This window comes from Emydura macquarii, unplaced genomic scaffold, assembly GCF_026122565.2.
Source record: "Emydura macquarii macquarii isolate MOO-44397 ecotype Brisbane River unplaced genomic scaffold, CSIRO-AGI_Emac_v2 contig_3517, whole genome shotgun sequence".
NCBI lineage: Eukaryota > Metazoa > Chordata > Testudines > Chelidae > Emydura > Emydura macquarii.
Window position 1 is genome coordinate 9,132,381 of NW_027133654.1, and position 12,606 is coordinate 9,144,986.

General features: G+C 39.0%; 1 protein-coding gene across 1 annotated transcript in view; it reads left to right on the forward strand.

Annotated features, from left to right (window-relative positions):
• WDR27 (WD repeat domain 27) overlaps nucleotides 1-12,606 on the forward strand; it is a 122,227-nt gene that overhangs the window by 82,356 nt on the left and 27,265 nt on the right.

The following is a 12,606-nucleotide window of genomic DNA, read 5'->3' on the forward strand; positions in this document are numbered from 1 at the left end:
TCCCAAGCCATGTATCAAGATCAAAGGGCTAGATTGTCACAGCCTTTACTTAGCTGCAAAGAGATGTAAGCAAGAATAAGATCCTCTCTCAATCCCTTGCTCAGCCCTGCTCAGGCTGTGACTCTGGCTATGGTTAGGAGCGAAACGGCTATTCACTCCCCATCATATGCTAGCATTGTTAAAATGACAAAATTGTTAAGGGTAAACAGGGCCTTACTTCTTTCCAGAGTAGGGTGAGAGCAGGAGGTAGAATTTTCATTTTCTGGTCCGCTCTTGGTGCGGCATGATTATCCTCCTCTCCTTACTCAGGGCAGATTGTAACATTACAGGGTAGTCTAACATGAGCTATCCACCAAAGCCAAACTCCAAAATATGGTTTTGACATCACAATAATTTTATAGCTTTCTGTTAGCCCTGTTTTATTTACTAAGCTCTCTCCTATTGGCTTAGAATGTCTACACTAGCAGCACTACAGCAGCGCAGCTGCAAGCCGTGTAGTGTAGGCGTTGCCTTAGTCTCTGCTCTGATACTCTGTACTAATCTGCTGGTGTGAACACTGGGCCAGCTAAAAGCTTAAATAATAGCCAATTATTACTTTTTAAAAAGTTCGAGCTTTTTGTTATTTTGAAGAGGTTTTTGTAACAAGCCACAATTGCACATTTGTACAGACGCAATAGTTGTCGGTGAAATTTGAACCATAGACCTTCAGTGCCAAAAACACCCCTCGAGCTAAAGTAGAACTTTTACCCATGAGACAGCAATAGGCTATATGGAACCAGTCACTAGAGACATTATCACATAAACTGAGCTGATATATTATATACACATAACCCCTATGCTATGTACACTGTACTGGCTCCCTGTTCTACTCTCAGTTCAGTTCAAGTTCCTGATCCTCCCTTTCAAAGTCCTTAAGGGGATGCAGTTCAGCTATCTATTAGATAGGAAGACGTGATCCTTCAAGGATACTTTTCTGGGGCTACGGTGGAATAATTTCATTTCAGGTGGTACATGATGGTGGAACCCTTTACTATAAGAAATCGGGATATGCTGGACATTTGTAAACAATGCAAACCCCATCTTTTGGGTGAGGCCTTTCTCCAGTGATGCGGAAAGAATGACTCAGTGGCATTTCTCATGAAATAGTAACCAGTTTAAAAACAAAACCTGAACCAACCTAAAATCCCTCTGTTTATGATTAGAAATAGCAGTGATCTGATACACAGAAGCAGATACGTCAGTAGAGGTGTCTGCAAACTGCTTACATGTGAAAGCTGAACTAGGAGTTGCATTTAAAGTGCTTTGTTCAGTTTATTGTCCTAAGAAACCAAGTTTAGGTGAGAGTTGGTGGATTGAGGCAAGAAAAGTGAGGGATGAGAGTTTGGAGATGAAGGAAACATTAGTCTTCATCTGCTCTTCTCTCATTCTGAGCCCAGCTGCACTTTCCGGACACTTTCAGCCCCCACTGTCCATTACAAAACTAATTTTTTTCATTTAGTTTTTGTAATGGAAAGTAGTCATTGCTTTACAAGCTGCATCAGAAAGTCAATTGGGTTCATGAAGATTGGAGAAGGGAAAAGGGATCCCACAGGTCCTGGGAACGAGGGGGGGGAGAAGAAAAAGTATTTGATTTAAAAAAAAAAAAATATTTACAATTTGTATAGTCAAAATTGGGGAGAGAAGATGGTAATATTCTTTTCCCTACTTTCTCTCCGCTTTCTTCTGTGAAATACTTTTCCTAGTGGAAGTATATTTTAAATAAAGCCTCTCCCTCAAATTGGTTTTTAAAACAATTTTTTATAATAATGAAATGTGGAATAACTGAGGCCTAGTCTAATAAAAGTAATCAAGTTCAGGGTGTATGTTTAGTAGGCTATTGGTGTATTTCTCTGATGATCATAGGCACTCTGCATTTGACCTACTACCACACATTCCAATCAAGTCACACACTGATAGTATGAATGCACACCCTGGAGTAGCTTATTGCTACATTAGACTCCAACTTCTCATTTACATTTATGCTTCAGCACAGGGACTTTCAGGTTTGTAATTGGATCAGAGGGGTTTGGATTTCTTTACTACATTTTTTTTTAAAAACTTGGATTCCCTTATAAAACTACAAATTTCCAATATAATCTATAACTGAGTATTTTATTGTAATTACACATTAGCTTTTAGAATATTGTCCCTCTGCGAACACTTGATATATTTTTTTCAAGTGTTTTGGTTGTCAGACTGTAAAAATCTGCATTCCATATAATTTTGAATCAGTTTATGAATAAACTGTCAGATAACCAAAGCCAGGCATGAGCAATGTTATGAATAATAGTTTACTAATGTGTTTCCTTAGTTTTCTTCCAGAAGACAGTGATTTAATAAAACAAAGATAATTTGAAATTAATATTATCGTTCTTCAATTCTGTGAGTTAATAGTTTAGTACATGTTCTCTGCCATGCTCATCTGGTGTGTGGTGTTTGTCAATATTATGAGTTATATCTAATAACATTTTTGAAAGATTCCTCTTGCGTGACTTGGTACTGATGCTTATTGGATTTAGGATCTCTACTGCCCAAATGTAGTTACCATAGCAGAAAATAGTTAGTCAGTAATTCTGTTACAAATCCCAGTCCTCCAGTTTTCTTCCATTGCTTATAACACAGCTATAAAAACTCATCTTGGTCTGAAACTTCACATAGAACAGTCAGAAGGAAAAATTGTTTTCAAATTTGATTTAAATAAATTCAGCTGTTTGCTTCAGTGCAAAAGGTGTTTGTTGTGGTTTCTGTTTTTTTGCATTCCGATAAATCACCATTTAAAAAAATGAATATTTGTAGGCAGTTACTCCATAATCTGCATGTACCAGTTTTTCTATTTTATAGTATTTAAAAACAGTGACATAGGACTAGATCATCCTCTCATATGTTTGCTACAGAGAGAATTCAAGTAGCATAAATCACACTGGAAGAGCCCAGAATTTATCAGACGAAGGGAAATGTGTCTAACTGCTAAATAGCATCATTTTTTAAATGCTGAAGTCCCCTGTCATAATTACAGGGATAGCTACACCTCTGTCCCCTTTGTGGTCTGAGTACATCTCCTCAAGTGTTAGGCCTCTTGTCTTTATTTCTCCTGGGCTTGAATTTTTGTAATTCTTCCACTCCTAGACCAGGCCCTGGGCTATACTACCCTGTGGGTCAACCATGTTTGCCTGGAAGGTCAGACTGAGTTCTGACACCCGAAGTTCTTCCCTTCATGAGTCTGTGGCCAGTGATATACAGTGACAAAACAGTCTCATTACAACCAAACTACTGTTTATTTTGCAAGAGGAACAAAGCTTTGAGAGAGAGAGGTTTTAAAACTATAAAAAGCCTATCCACATTTCTATCTTACCTAAAGTATTAAAATCCTCTCCCTGATCATGACCTAGGTATGCCTAGCTTCTTCAGACACACCTATATCCAAGTCCTTTGTCTCAGTTTACTATTGCCTTTCCTGAGAGAGGTTCCTTTTTAACCCTGCTGAAGTTCTTCTTTGTTCCCAGGCTTTGACCCTTCTGGTCAAAACTAGTGCTGTAGGCTTAGCAGGAAATAGGGCCAGGGTCTGCAGAGTCAACGGGTTGTCCCTTAGCAAATTTCAAATGTGTGCTGGGTGGTGGCTTATCTTGAGCCATTCTTATCTTGACCTGGAAGGACATATTGAGTGGGGTGCCGTAGGGATCAAGTTCTGGGTCTGTTCAATATCTTCATCAATGATTTAGATAATGTCAGAGAGATTACATGTATAACACTTATAAAGCTTGTGGGCAATACCAAGCTGGGATGGGTTGCAGATGCTTTGGAGGGTAGGATTAAAATTCAAAATGATCTGGACAAACTGGAGAAATGATCAGAAGCAAAAATAGGATGACATTTTAATAAAGACCAATGCAAAATACTCGTCTTAGGAAGGAACAATCAGTTGCACACGTACATAATGGGAAATGACTCCCTAGGAAAGAGTGCTGCAGAAAGGGATCTGAGGGTCATAGTGGATCACAAGCTAAATATGAGTCAACAGTGTAACACTGATGCAAAAAAAGCAAACCTCATTCTGGGATGTATTAGCAGGAGTGTTGTAAGCAAGACACAAGAAGTAATTCTTCCGCTCTACTCTGCGTTGATCAGGCCTCAATTGGAGTATTGTGTCCAATTCTGGGCACCACATTTCAGGACAGATGAGGACAAATTAGAGAAAGTCCAGAGAAAAGCAACAAAAATGATTAAAGGTCTAGAAAATATGACCTATGAGGGAAAATCGAAAAAACTGGGTTTGTTTAAGCTGGAGAAGAAAAGGTGGGAGGGGAGGGGGGAGAGGTTGACAACAATTGTCAAGTACATAAAAGGTTGTTACAAGGAGGAGAGAGAAAAATTGTTCTTCACCTCTGAGGATAGGACAAGAAGCAGTGGGCTTAAATTGCAGCAAGGGTGTTTTAGGTTGGATATTAGGAAAAAATAACTAAATAGCAGGGTAGTTAAGAACTGGAATGCACTGGAATAAATTGCCTAGGAAGGTTGTGGAATCTCCACCACTAGAGATTTTTAAGAGCAGGTTAGACAAACACTTGTCAGGGATGGTCTAGATCAGCGGCACTCAAGCTTTTTTTCCCCGAGTACCACTCGGGTCAGGTACAGTCAGGTCAAGTACCACTTGACCTGACTGTACCTCAGCCGAGTACCACTCCGGGGAAAAAAAGGGGCCGGTACTTTCGGTGGCGGCAGGGTTTCGCGGCAGTGGCAAGATTTCGCAGCGGGCTCCATGGCGGGAACAATGCCCTCCGCCGAAACCCTTCCACCGTTTCCCCTTTTTGGCAGCAGAGTTTCGCGAGGGTGGGCGGGATGGCCCTTCCGGCGGCGGCAGATTCGGCGGCGCAATACGGCTTGCGTAGCACCCAGCCTTCTTCGGCGTACCACCGGTTGAGAACTGCTGGTCTAGATAATGCTTGGTCCTGCCATAAGTTCAGGGAACTGGAATAGATGACCTCTTGAGGTCCCTTCCAGTCCTATGATTCTACGATTCTGTTTTCTCCAATAGCTCTTTAATGACTTGAGCCACTGTAAACATCCCAATAACCAGGTCCATATACAGTATTGGTAAATTATCATAGAGCAGCTCTGAATCAGTGAGATTCTTCCACATTAACTTGACATTTGGGGTCTACAATTTTAGGAGGGTTTCACTAGGTAAGGGTCATGCTTAAGTGTGGCATGACTAAGATTCTTTGGATCATCATAACCTGGCAAAGCTGCAGGGAAGAATTAGCAGGAAAAAAATCATACATATGGATTCACATTATTTGCTGGCAAGCCCCCCTGGAAAGGGTATTTAGAGGCAAAGAGCTATGCCCATGGGTTAATGTGGAGGGACCCACTTCTCCCTGTAAATGTTCTTCAGCCATTTACCAATCCTCAGGTTTGCAGGCTATCCCCATTGAGTTTAGGTCAGTTGTGGGGCTACGAGGTAACGTTCACTGCATGAACAGCCAATTCTGCCCACGCCCCATGCTGTATGATGTCTTTTAGGAATACATGGAACTTTCAGGGTGACTGACTGTGAAGGGGGTTTCCTCAGAAGGGAATGATTCTGACCCTAAAATTACTTAATTTAGGAAAGTCTCTAAGATCTATTTAGAGTGCTTTTGATCATGGTGGTAGTGCTTAAAGACAGCAGCCAAAATGTTAAGGAGAATCTGAATCTTACAGCTGAATCTATGGGGAAAAAAAAAAGATTTTTGATAGCAAACCTGATTTCTGATGTCAATGATCCCTAGCATATGAAGACTAGATTCTGAAGTAAACTCAGTTATACTGAGAATCAACAGATTTATTTTTTAATTTTTTAATCAGTATCATGAGGTCTTATTTAAATGCACAAAAGTAAGTAAAATTAAAGAAAACTCATGCATAGTTCTCCCTATGGGAAGGTTGAGTTAAATGAGGGATGATCTTATAGACCAGGGGTGGCCAAACTTACTGACCGCCCCCACCGAGAACCCTTTCCATGTTGGGCAGGGCTCTCTAGCCCCACCATTCTGCCACATGGCAGAAGCACTGAGATACCCACCCCAGTCTGGTAGGCAGAGAATGGGAGTGACATAGAGGGATCTGCGAGCTGGACTATAACTGTAAAAGAGTCTCGTGGCTCACGAGCTACGGTTTGGCCACCCTTTTTATAAACCATACATGCTGCAATATCTAGCGCATTGGGGTAGGTTAAGCATGGCTTTTCATCTTCATTTCTGAATGTCTTTGCTTCTGTGGGTTTAAAATAGTTCCTTAGTGCTACTTTCACATAACTTTTTGTGATTATATGAGACATGTGGTCTGGTAAAATCCTTAACTGTGCTAAACTCTCAGTATTATTTGTAACACTTACATAGATAGACTTTTTCTGGCTTCTCTTTTTGCCCTGTCAGCTGAGTGACTTCAGGTTACTTCAGCAGAGAACACTTTAAAACTGTGGACAAGTACTCATTTGGGAGAAAAATTAGAGGCACAAAAGCAGACTGTGGTATAGCAAAGAAAACTGATCTTGTTTTATGGAAAACTGTAAACTAAGCTTCTAAATCAACTTTTTCAGTTACATAAAATACATTAATATTTAGAACTGAACAACTCAGTGGAAAAAGTCATGAAGTCAACTATTTCGTTATCAATGTATATATTAGGGAAAACCTCTCCTATAAGAGGACAATCCTGCGTTGGGGAAAATAGTAGGGATCAGAAAATCATCGAAGTTCTTTTGGTAGTGTGCCTACTACCATATGCATGTTTGCTTATATATTTTTATGTAGATACATTACAGTGCTTTTTATGGTTCTGATCCAGTGTAGATTAGCAGTTTTCAGAGTTTGATATACAGAGCCCTTAGGGTCTAGCTGACTATATTAAAATGTATCTAGTTCAGAAATAGTGGCCCACTTGAGTGAAGTGAGTTGCAGGATGATGTCTAAGCAAACTGACTACTCATACTACTTTCTGCCTAAAATTGCTGAGTAAGCAAATCAGCCTTTTGTCTCTCTCAAAAGTATGTCTGGTAATACTGTAGTTGGGGGGCCCTCTCTATTCGGAGCTTACAGGAAATGAGAGCTGATGTCCAGAGGGTAACACTAGGATACACCCACCAGCTGTTCTCTGAAGCTCCTTGCCTGCATGCAGTAAAAAGCAGCAGTAGCAGTAAGAAATCTTCTGGAATTGCCTCCTCCTAAGGAGGCTCAAATAACTCTTTTGCATATTCATCAGGAGAATAATGTGGCTTAGTGGATAGAACATGGCAGTGCACTGGGACTCAGGACGTGGGTTCTGTTCCTGGCTCTGTCAGTGGCTTGCTGGATGACCTTGGGCAAGTCACTTTACCTCTCCGTGTCTTTGTTTTCCCATCTCTAAAACTGGGATAATGATACCGACTTCCTTTGTAAAGCTCTTTGAGATCTCTTGATGAAAAGTGCTGCATAAAAACTGGGTATTATCTTACTACTATCATTCTTGAGATAATTCTTCCCAGTGAAAGGGGCATGGAAATTGCTCTATTGCTTCAGAGAGTTATTTTGACTATACTTGAGATCAGGATGTTCGCTTCCGACAGGCCACAGGCCATTTGAGTTGCCAGAGCAGTGGTAGCTCATTATTTTGGACCGATGGATGTTTTAAGTAGTGGTGTCATCCCAGGTGTAGTTTTCCTCCTCTTTCAACAGGAAAGTGCAGAGTACCCAGCAACTCCCATTAAACTCCTTTTGAATCACTCTCTATCTTTCAGTTTTTGTCATTTTCCTTTGTCACAGAGTGGTGAGTGAGCTTTATGTTCTTATACTCATCCACCTTATACTAAGTTTGACAAAGATAAGGTGATATGAATATATTTTAAGTTGATCATGATGGAGTTGCACCTTAATAAAATTGATCATTCTGACACTTTTCCTGTTCCCAAAGGCCCATCTCAAAAGTCTGGATTAAAAAAGAAACCAGAACCTTTTAACATCAAAGTTGACTAAAGCCTTTAGAAAGTTCACCGAACTACTAGCTTTTTTTTCTTTTGGCCAAAGTTCAGTAAGCTTTGCTGTCTGCACAAGATGAGTCTAGATGAGTGTCTGATTGCAGTTCTTACTGGTAGGTCTTCAGTTAGAAGGTCATGTCATGATTCAGACTAATACCAACCCAATGTTTAATTTAAATGGTTCAGCAGGTAGCTGACACTTTCAGTTGTTTTGGTAGATGATCAAGCTAATGCAAACTACGTATTGGTGATTAGGCAAAGAATTATTTGATTTTCACACAGCTACAAAAATATCCATGATATAAACAAGTGCACTGGTTGGTCAGTGTCCATGTGCATTGAATGGAATGAAATGTAGTGAACGAGATAGGGATCCTTTAGATTTGTGTCTTATTTGGGGCAAAACTTTATTTAGCAACAGCAGTATGGATAGATTGGAGTGAGTTTAGCATCTAAAAATACCTGAGTAGAGAAGATTACAGTTGTAGAGGAGAGAGATTATTTGGGTAATTTAGCTGTCAGGACAGAAAGTGAGAATGATGCCCCAAATTAGTAACAGGTACTATGCTACGCCTACTCTGTTCTTGTAATATTTCAAAATTGTTCAACTTGCACCCCAAAAGTCAGTCTCAAAAGTTTGAGCAAATTCATTGTCTTAATTCTTTTGAGGTATCATAAATATAACTGGGGAGTCTATATTTTGTGAAAAATAGAATATATCGACACAGTGGCTATGTTGAATAACATGGAATACATTCTCTGGAATGGGTATTAAAATATAACAAGAAGAGTATAGCTAAAATAATAGAATTGACTGGGAAGTCACTATTTTAAAGATTTGTTAAATAATCCTAAACTGGTTTGCTTGCCTAACTGAATAAAATCATTGTACAAGGTAAAATGGACTAATATAACACTTTGTAGAATGCCAGAAATAAAGAAATAAGCATGATTTGAATAGTATTCAGCAAAAATATTCTTTATGTATATCATATTGTGCATTGTGGCTATTTACTGGTGATCAACAGGTGATGAACAGAAGTTTCAGAACTAAAAATAAATATCAGAAATGTGTAAGGAGGGATGGCCTATAATCTTTAGAGTTTATCTATATCTTGTTTTTCTAACAAATATTCCATTCTTTAATTTAAAAAAAAATCATTGTAGCACAATTACATAGAGAATGTGAAAGTATTTAGACCTTGGATGTTGCACGAGAACATGCAAGCTGAATAGTAAGCACAAGTGAAGGCTAGATATGAGCTCAAGTATGGTTACGTATATAGAACATAAAACTGGATCATCAAGTCTAGTACACTGCTACTGCAGGCAACCGCATCATAAAATCCCATTCATAACTTTATCAAACTCTGTCTTAAAACTAGTTAGGTTATTTTCCCCCATTGCTTCTATTAGAAGTTTATTCCAGAACTTCACCCTTCTTGCTGTTGGTTAGCAATCTTCTAAATTAAGCACTAGTGGCCTACTTCAACACTGACTGAAGTTAGTGGGTATTGGATCAGGGTGTGGTTTTAGTCCTCTACACCTAGAAGTAATGTTCAAGTCTCTTGTGCTCCCTTACTCTCATGAGCAGAGGATTAACAAGGTGTGGTATGCATGTGGAAAGTAAGCATGAATGAGAAGACGTGATTTTATATGCTTATCCATGCACTCCCATTTTTGGCCTTACTCCTAGTTACTAGGTAGAACTAACCTTGTAGCCACATAAAAATGCTCTCAATAATACAGTCAGATTAATCCCCTGTGCTCCCTGGTTTACACATCAATTTTTCCCATGCTGTTAGGTGCAACATTTAACATGTGCTGTGCAATATTCAGCACTTAGGTCCCGATTCAACAAAGTTCTTAAAGTCACATGTACTTATGTGAGTAGTCTCTTTGAAGTCAATGGGCCTCATAGTCACATGGGAACTGTTGTTAATGTACTATCAGTTATACTCTGAGTGGAACAAACACATGAAAAACGCAGTTCACCATAATGTGCCCGAATGTAATATTGCTAGTAAATGTGAAAGTAGGTCATTTTTAATCACTGTTACGTGCAGTGAGCATACATATTAGTCATGTTTCAATTAGAAATCGTATTATGCTGCCCTCCCAATGCTCTAAATATTAAATAACCTACTGTGTGGTTTAATTCTACATTCTTTTTAGACATACTCAGCTAGGCTTTTCACTTGTTTTATTATAACACAGAATCAAATGCTATTGTTTAAAAAAAAAAAAAAAAACCCTATTAAAAAACTCTTATGGAAAAAGGATCACAAATTCTAGTGTGGGTTATACATTTCTCTTAGTCACAAAATGTGACTGCTGCTGCTTCATGAAAGTACCTCCATAGATCTTCCTTCTTGGAAGCACTCTTCTGTGCAGATCTAAGAGTGCATTCATGGAAGCAATATATTCAGATGGAGAACTCCAGTTACAGGTAGGTAACCTAGCTTTCTTTGATTAGACACAGGCACCTGGATTTAGGGTTTCCTTTTAAAAAAAATGCAATGCAAAATTATTTTTGCATGACATCTTTTAGAAAACACTTCACACAGGCTTATTTTGCAATATAAGCAGCATACACAGGGTTTTATTCAGCATCCACACATCTGACAACATCTAGGCAAATGGCTGAACATCATAATTCAGTGGCAGGGATACTAGAATATTTGAAGATTGAGAAAAGTTTGAGAAAGGTGGGAGTCGGATTTAAAGGGATGTGGTGTTAATAAGCTATAGAGAAGAGAGAGGTTTGAAAAGGGTCTTATATGATTTTCCACTACCTTGCACATCGTAAAATCATTTACACCTGTGTAAAGTAAGTGCAAATTGGATGTAATACACTAGCAAATGACTGCATAAGATGCAAAGCAATGGAAAAAATCAGGTTCCATGTGTCTGCCTCTAATTGTGGACAGGGAGGAGAACTTGGACCTAAAATCAATTACCCAGGTTCAGAAATGGAAAGAGGACAGAATTGAAACTAGTGGAATTCAATGAATTCAATGAATGGTTTAGAGAATAGGAAGAGATGAGACTGAAGCACAAGGAGAAATGATGCTGAAAAGGCCCTTGGAGACTAGGAGGGAGATATTGCAATAGGTACAGAAGTTAGTGAAGATTTGAGGATAGGGTTGCAGGACAGGATGGAATTAAATTTTCCTATTTCCAATTATGAGTTGAGATGAGCTGCTGTATTTTGGATATATTGCAGTTTGGAGACATGAAATGGTAATGTTACAAAACCCAAGCCAAAATTGTTGGCTCCATACTCCAGCTGACGTCTGTGATGTTTGTGAAATCAGCAGCATACTGCATGTTGGAGCATCCTATGGAGCAGAAGATGGGGACCCTCAGTTTAAGGAAAGCTGTATAAGAAAGAGAGGCGAGGTGAGGGGAGGAAGGTTATTACAGTCTATTAAGTGAATGCTGAATGCCCCATTTAATCTTGCCATTTGGGAAATTCATTTGATATTTCTAGAGTTGAGTTATAACCCTGTTTGCAGGTCACTTTTATGGCAGTGCTCTGTATCCATTGACTAAATACTGGAGTATTTCTCAGTTGTATGCCAGCTCTTGTGAAGAACAGAAGATTCCTGGCAGCCAAGCATCGATTGCGGGAAATGACCTTGAGGTTTCTGTTGTATGCAGCCAATTCAAGAACTTGAAGGGAGGGGGAATTGAACTGTTTATTTTTAGTTCCCTGGTAACAAAGAATTTGTAGCTTGCAAAAAAAAACCAAAAAACCCAAGATTTGTCGATATGGATGTTTACAAATGAAAGAAGTTAAAGTTAGAATGGATTTAATTATTTAAAGATATGAAGCCAAATTCAGCCCTGGTGTGAATTAATGTAACTTCTATTGAAAGCAATGGAAATTATGCCCTCTTACGCTGGGGCTGAATTTGGTCCATTGCTTGGTGTTGTCCTATCCCTGTATTATGGGGTTAAACTCTGTAGAGGTGGTTAATTCCTACATGTTATATTTTTTTCTTCTGTTTCTTTTTTTGCATGTTGATGTAAATTCTGTTTATAATCTCAAACAAACACCATAACTAAGTTGAAAATTGCTAAAATATTCCTTGTTTGTTTTGTGTTTATAAAAAACATGCTTAGTCATTTTATGGCTGTTACACTCTTGCATGGATTATACTTTGGTGGTGAACGTTATCTCCTAACATATGTCACCTTTGTATAATTGACCCATCTACAGTGTTTCTCTGAGACAGAATGTAAAGTATTCAATTGAAGGTTTTGGCAGGATGATAATTCCTTGTGGAAGGGAGGAGGGAGTTTTATGGTTTGCTGACCCCTAATATGTATAAAGTCTTTGTGGAAAATGGAAAATACGGACTGAACCTCTCCATAAGGCAGTGTGAGATGCGAAAACATTCCTGTTCGCACCGCCAGCAGCTGGTATGCGGATCATACATTTCATAATTCTTAGCAAGGTAGCTAGAGAGCCAATGGGGTTCTCTATCGACTACACACTCAGTGAGGTGTTCCATAATTTCTATCCTGAGCAGTTGCTAAGGAACCCCAAGTGTTTCCTTAGCTTCTTTATA